A 6,309-nucleotide genomic window follows, 5' to 3' on the forward strand; every position below is an offset into this window, starting at 1 on the left:
ATCAGATAAAGGGCTAGTATCCAACATCTACAAGGAACTCACCAAACTCCAACCCAAAAAACAAATAACCCAGTGAAGAAATGGGCAGAAGACATGAACAGACACTTCTCCAAAGAGGACATCCAGATGGCCTACAGGCACATGAAATGAAGCTCAACATCACTCATCATCAGGGAAACACAAATCAAAACCACACTGAGACACCACCTCACGCCAATCAGAGGGGCTAAAATGAACAAATCAAGAGACTATAGATGCTGGGGAGGGTGTGGAGAGACGGGCACCCTCCTACCCTGTTGGGGGGAATGTAACCTGGTGCAGCCGCTCTGGAAAACAGTGTGGAGGTTCCTCAAAAAACTATCCATAGAACTCCCTTACGACCCAGCAATAGCACTGCTAAGGCTTTACCCAAGGGATACAGAAGTGCTGATGCATAGGAACACATGTACCCCAATGTTCATAACAGCACTGACAGCAATAGCCAAAACATGGAAAGAGCCTAAATGTCCATCACCTGATGAGAGGATAAGAAGATATGGTATATAGGGGTGCCTTGGTGGCTCAGTTGGTTAAGTGGCCGGCTTTGGCTCAGTTCATGTTCTCACAGTTCGTGGGTTTGAGCCCCGCATCGGGCTCTGTGCTGACAGCTAGCTCAGAGCCTGGAGCCTGCTTCAGATTCTGTGTCTCCCTCTCTCTCTGACCCTCCCCTGCTCGCGCTCTCTCTCTCTGTCTCTCAAAAATAAATAAAAAGACATAAAAAATTTAAAAAAAGATGTGGTGTATATGTATATATATATATATATATATATACATATACACCACGGAGTATTACATGGCAATGCGAAAGAATGAAATCTGGCCATTTGTAGGAAAGTGGATGGACCTCGAGGGTGTCATGCTAAGCTAAATAAGTCAGGTAGAGAAGGACAGATACCATATGTTTGCAATCATAGGTCTAACAGGAAAACAAGAGAAACCTAATGGAGGACCAGGGGGAGGGGAAGAGGGAAAGAGAGTTGGGGAGAGAGGGATGCAAAACTTGAGAGACAACTGCATACTGAAAATGAACTGAGGGCTGAAGGGGAAGGGGCAGGGGGGAAAAGAGGTGGTGGTGATGGAGGAGGGCACTTGTGGGGTAGAACACTGGGTGTTGTATGGAAACCAATTTGACAATAACCTATTTAAAAATAAAAGAAAAAATATTCTTGTGTTGAAATATATAAAAAAAGGAAAAAGACACCAATATGTTTAATTTATTAAGAATATTTTTTTCCCTCTGTGTGTGTTTAGGTATAGTATAGTTCTTTGTGATTTTACTGTTTTCAGCTCCAAGAATAGTTTAGAAGATGCTTTTTAGATTAAAAAATATTCCTCACTTTAAAAAGAGCGGGGAAGAGTGAGGGACACAGATCAAGGGAGACTACTGAATACTGGAGATGAACCATGGACTGAAAGGGGAGGGGGACAGGGGGAGGGGGTAATGGTTATGGTGGGGGGCACTTGTGGGGAGAAGCACTGGCAGTTATATGGAGTTATATGGCAAATAATTTGACAATAAACTATTATTAAAAAAAATAAAAATTTTATGTATTCTGCTGGAGTAAAAAAAAAAATATTCCTCACTTAGACATGGTTTCCCCTATTGTGATGAATCTTACTATGATGCAGATTATAAAGTTATCCTTGTGTTTTCCTATGTAACATATTTATCTCCTTTGGTTGGTTAATGAAGGGAGATGTGTGCAGTTTCTATTTTCCTTTACTCTTCAGTTAAGAGATTTTCAGCCTTGCTAAACCAAGTGCATTTTATAATTTGAGATTTTCTTTGTATCCTTGTGTTTTCTTAGGGCCAAGTAAGTGAAGCTGGCTATAAATGCATAATTTATTCTTTTATTTCTAATGGTTAATTCTTACAAATCACTGAGAAATTCTGGTAACAATATTCTTCAGATGAAAACTTTGGTATTCCATCGACTAATTAGATATAACATTCTAGATTTTAAAAATTGTTAATATTTTTTTCTTAGTGTTTGCAACCTCTTGATTGGATTCTCAGAGTTTATCCAATAGAATGCCTAGTTGATTTTTCTAGTTTATTTATGTCAGGAGTTGTTAATATTGCTAGCTGAAAAGTAATTCAGGAGTCATTAGGTTTTAGTTTTGAATGATCTAAAAGGTTTTCAGTTTATTCTGTCAGCTCCTCTGATGGTTTGAGGTTTTAGGATGGTGCTTATCAAGCCGAGACATGTCTCTTTCTTAGCTGTGTTAATGGGAAGAGAGATAAGTGATTTAACTGGTAATTAATGTTCAACATTTTAATAAATGACTATATTAAGTTGGGCGCTTATAAGGTAAGATTTCAAGTACATTTTGGGCCTGGTCATGGGCCACCTCAGATTATGTTTTTGGATTCTCAGGACTCCAAGAATCTTTTTTTTTTTTTTTTATGCTTGTTTATTTTTGAGAAAAAGGGAGAGAGAGAGACAGAGCTTGTGAGCGGGGGAGGGCATAGAGAGGAAGACACAGAATCCGAAGCAGGCTCCAGGCTCTGAACTGTCAGCACAGAGCCTGACGTGGGGCTCGAACTCACAGACTGAGAAATCATGACCTGAGCTGAAGTCGGACCCACAACCAACTGAGCCACACAAGTGCCCTGAGAATCTTTTTTTCTAATGATTTTTTAAAAATTGTATTTTATTTTTATTTTGAGAGAGAGAGGGCCCAAGAGAGCAGAGGCTTATTTTGGCTTCTTCTCAGCTAAATATTTGAGCCGTTGAAATCCCTGCATTGTAAATATTTCTTTGTTGTTGTTGTTTTGTTTTTTGATTAGCTGTTACCATGTAGCTTTTTTGAATTTGCCTGGTCTGATTCTTGTTTATTTCTTAGAGCACACAACCTTCGCTCTGCAATATACCCTGGCATAACTCCCCTTTCTCTGGCTTTCTGCTGCACTACCCCTCAGCCCCTGTTGTAGGACAGCTACCTGGTGCCATTGTGTTTGTGACTACCATAGCTCATAAAATGTAGCCTGAGCGCCAGTAAAATAGTCTACATGACTCAACAAACTGATATGTTGGGGAGTAGGAAGGAGACTATTTTATAATATGACTATTACGTTAAAAGTAATTCACTAACATAATGTAGATTCCTTCACAGATCAAAATTTGCTTTTCCTATGCTGATCTAATTAATCTATGCTAAAAACATTTATTTATTCTTTTGCTTTCAGGCATGCTGAGGTGATGAAGAAAATCATTGAGACTGTTGCAGAGGGTGGGGGAGAACTTGGTGTTCATATGTACATGTACATGTCATTAGTGGCACATTGGCTCTAGGATTTTTTTCCTGTTTGGGACATGTAGTACAACGGTGATGGCACAGTATCTATAACATCTTTTAGCCCCTCCTATCTGGAAGTCTTAATAGGAGTCTTTATTTAGGAAATGCTATACTGTGATAGTTATGCTTTGTTCAGATAGTTAGCACATGTTCTTTTGTGCACCTGTCAGCTCTGCCTTACAACAGAACCTCAGGTCAGGATTTAGGCAGCAGCTTGCCAATTGCTTTTGCTTGTGGAAGGGGCTGTGGCTAAGAGTATGTGAATATATAACCATTGCTCTTCATGGAAAAGAAACTCAATGGGCGTAATTTATTGGTGAAAGAAGAGTGACCTACTAATTTAGGAATAACGCGAATATCTTTTTCCTAAGTATATTTCCGCTTTAACTATTATAAAAAAAAATGTGCTTCCCATCAGGTAAAAGTAAAGTTAGGTTGGGTCATTCTGAGGTCTCTGAAGCAAAGAATTCAGCTTAACAAATAGGTTAATAAAAAGCAAAACACACAAAGTATATTGCATGTATTTTTAAAGTATAGCAGATTTTTAATTTAAGAGCACCCTTCTTATATCTTACTATGGTTTTCCTACTTCGTTCTCTGGCATTGACAAGAGGAATAAACAAAGTAAACTGCTGGGTCCTGAAATACATGTACCCATAGCATGGGTCATCAAAAGCAGCCCAAGTCAATGAGGTAGATGCCAAATAGTTTGAATTAGCTTGGTGCTAGATTGAAATAACACTTGGTGGTTCATGCCACTCAGGGTTAGATGTAGCCTATGAGGGCTCACCCCTGTCTTGGAACTATAAACCACCTAAGGATTATTAATCAGTGTGTCCCTCAGAGGAACACTGGGCTTATTTGACATTGAAACAAACCAAGAACTTTTGGTCCAAACCAGATTAACTCCTGAAACCCTACTACATATGACTTAAGCATGCATCTGTGTTGGGCACTGGGTAGCAACTTGTAAGACTCTATGTATAAGAATTGAGTCATCAGTTCCCCCAATAAAAATTAAGGTCTTAATATTTTCAAGTGCAGTGCAACATAGAAAACATTCTCAGGATTTTATTAAAGACAGTCCAGTGTAGCAGATTCTATGGCAAGTACATACACTAACTAGAATCAGTCCTACTGGAGGATTTCCACTTAATTATTTTTTTCTCTTTTGTTTCAGTGCTTTTATATTTTTTGCCCTGTCTTATTTTCTAACATAATCAAAGAAACTGAGAGGCAGTAAAGGAACCATTTCCCACTCATTTAAACATGAACAACCTTGTTCTTACTTTCATATCAAAAATTGGGCTCGTGTGAACTTATTAGGAAGTTTCACATTTAAATCTTAAGTGGGAATAGGTCGAGCAGTCTTATAGTTACAGAGAACCTCATATTGAATAGACACAAACTTCCGTGAGTGGTTTTTTTCATATACTTAAGATTTTGTCTTATGTTTTTTTCTGAGAAATTGATTAAGAAAGGCAATAACAATGTTAGCTTAAATCATAGTACTATTTACCAATCTATTTTCCCTAGCTAAAGACATTTAGGTACCTTCTAATTTTCTTGAAGTTCATACAAGCTGTCATTCCAACAATAGAATATGACTACACAAGACACTTCACAGTGTAATGAAGAAAGCATAGAATTCATCCTAATTACTGGTTCTAATTTTTAAAGAATTAACCCATAGATGTGACCATTGACCATATACACCAATATGTACAATTTCTCTAATAAAGGGACTTATATATGTTTATGCATTAAATAAAGTTCCACTACCAGCCTTATTTGTTTAATAAAAATGAGTGTAAAGAGACTGTTTTTCTTGCTTCTTATCAAAAAGTGACAGTAGTATTTTCTTTTAATAAGAACTCTGGAAATGGGGGTGCCTGGGTGGCTCAGTTGGTTTAGCATCTGACTCCATGTTCAGTTTCTGCTCAGATCATGATCTCACGATTCCTGAGATAGAGCCCCATGAGCTGTCAGCACAGAGCCTGCTTGGGGTCCTCTCTCTTTGCCCCTCCCCTACTTGTGCACGAACGCGCTCTCTTGCTCTCTCTCTCTTTTTCTCTTTCTGTCTCTGTCTTTCTATCTCTCTCAAAATAAACATTAAAAAAAAAAACCTCTGGAGATTGCATGGTAGAATATTAGAATGTAAAGGGATCTCTTGGTTGTATCACATCAGTGTATAGATCTGGGTGTAGAAGTCCAGAAAGGTCAAATGCATTCTATTGTGGGTCAGTCAGGGAGTGGGACCAGAATGCCCATTAGGATATTCTCTTTATACTTTGCCTCTTGGCTCTGTTCTTTCCGTTCTCCACATGATGGATGGCTAACCCTGCCTCTAAGAAACCTCACCTGGTTTTTGTGGGTTTTTTGTTTTGTTTTGTTTGTTAGTTGGTTTTTGTTTTGTTTTGTTTTTTCTCATTCAGGAATATTCTCCTTACTTTCAGTGCCCCTTTACTTTTTCCTTTTTCCAATTGTAGTTCCGTTCTTTTTATTGCAAGGACATCTGCATAATAAAGATAATGACTTGGTAGAGCTAAGATGCTGTCTGGTATGGAGTCAAATGGAGATAGAAGCACGGGCACCACCTCCTGGCACACTTCAGATCTGCTTGCTCATAAAGCCAGCCAAGCCTTTTCCGTTCTTCATTTAATCTTCCAACCTGATTTTACTGAAGTGTTCTATTTTTAAATACCTTTAATGTAAATGACGTCCTTTCTTAGATATTATCACATAGTCCACGTTTTTTCCCAGTTAAGTCTTACTTATCAATAGGACAGATAACCTCAAATATTTTCAAGTCAGCAGTCATATTTACCTCAGTCACAACTGGGCGGCATAAGTCATTTTGTTGGTCAAACCTTTTTAGTTTCAGAAAGTTTTTCCAATTGAAATCTTTGTATAGACCCGTAATGCATACAAAATGGATGTGTTAATGGTATGAATGTGTTTTTTAACTCA

At 38.2% G+C, this 6,309-nt stretch overlaps 1 pseudogene; it reads left to right on the forward strand.

Moving 5' to 3' along the window:
* Positions 1-3,335, forward strand: part of LOC115291136 — a 21,275-nt pseudogene extending 17,940 nt beyond the window's left edge.
* Positions 3,336-6,309: the final 2,974 nt, after the last annotated feature.

This window comes from Suricata suricatta, chromosome 5, assembly GCF_006229205.1.
Source record: "Suricata suricatta isolate VVHF042 chromosome 5, meerkat_22Aug2017_6uvM2_HiC, whole genome shotgun sequence".
Taxonomy (NCBI): Eukaryota; Metazoa; Chordata; class Mammalia; order Carnivora; family Herpestidae; genus Suricata; species Suricata suricatta.